This window comes from Atta colombica, unplaced genomic scaffold, assembly GCF_001594045.1.
Source record: "Atta colombica isolate Treedump-2 unplaced genomic scaffold, Acol1.0 scaffold73, whole genome shotgun sequence".
Classification (NCBI taxonomy): domain Eukaryota; kingdom Metazoa; phylum Arthropoda; class Insecta; order Hymenoptera; family Formicidae; genus Atta; species Atta colombica.
The window spans coordinates 48,788-50,362 of NW_017259565.1; positions in this window are offsets into that span (position 1 = coordinate 48,788).

The window sequence follows — 1,575 nt, forward strand, 5'->3', positions numbered from 1 at the left end:
TTCATATATTTTAATATATATATTTTCAAATATATTTTACTACATTTTCTGCAATCGTTATAGGTTTTTTAAGTTAAAAATATAATAATAAGTTATAAAGAGAGAAAAAGAGAGAGAGAGAGAGAGAGAGAAACATATATTCAATCATACATATGTGTCATAGAATGAAACTAGCCGCAATCTAACCTAATGTCGAAAGTCAACAGTGTTGTCAACTCAGCAAATGAGAATGGATTAAATGGATTGAAATGGATCAGAGCTGACACTAGTTTAATATTCGAAAAAAAAAACATTCATATTTAAGAGTTACAAATTTTATTCCTAAGACATTTATAATAATTTTATCTGAAATTAACTACTTCAAATTGGTATTAAAAAATATACCTTAATGGGATTCGAACCTGGCACTTCTGGATTATGAATCTTCTACGTTACCCGCTTCTTCAATTGGTATTTGTGTTATTCATTCTCTACTTCAATTACAATCAGCTAAACTAGTAACGAAATTATATAGATATAATAAAAATATCATTTCAACAGATATAATAAAGTATAAACAATTTACATCACTATGAGACAACATAAGTGTCGGATAATCTAATCTCGCTTGGCCGATGTCACACGCCGTGATTAGCCTAATATTCGGGTTGGTTTGCGAGTATTCACATCGATCATTCATTTTACTTCTAATAAATAATCAACTATATATATTGTAAAAGTAAAAAAAAGCTTCCTTTCTGAACAAGCCAATAAACCAAATGGAAACTCAGCTGAATCAACTAATCTTTTATGCACACAGCTGTTAATTACAGCGCTATCAACCTTGTAATTAAAACAAATATTTTCGACATAGTTATCGGAACACAACCTCCTTAAAGATATTTTATTTGTGATTAGTCTTTGTCAGGAAGGAAGATTAATCATAGACGTGCCTTTACACATGACTGGGATATTCTCAACCCTTATCTTAAAAATTGTCGAATAAATGGGTAAAATCGATGCAAAGTTGTTTTATGAATTAATTTTATACATTATAAGTTGCTTATTGAATAACTAAAAAAAAATTGTAAAAATTGCAAGATGGTAAAGAACTTTTTGATTCAATTTAGTTCGTCCTGTCCACAAGTGATATGTCAAAAAGTCGGGATATCCTGTATATTCATTAGTTTCCTTGATACGAACATCGCACTAACAGTAAGTGCATAAATCTAGTTATATTAGAGAGATTGACTAAATTTTACATGCGAGAAACAATATAATAGCAAACTCTAATAAACTCGCTTTTTCATTAAAAGCGAATAATTTTCAGCGAAAGGTACTGACTTTCTAAACAGGTGGAAAGTTATATTTGTTAGAAAAGAGAAATTGAGATTTTTCGATTAAATTGGAGTTTTTCTTAAAATTGAGTAATTCTTGTGTTGTATGTGGCACTATGTATCATATTTGTCCGAAAAAGTCGGAAAGATTTTTAATGGGAAAAATCGAGATATTTCGAACAAATGCGCGTTTCCATAAATATTGAATAAATTTTAACAATAAGACACCGAATATGTCAGAAAAAATTGAAAAAGTCGC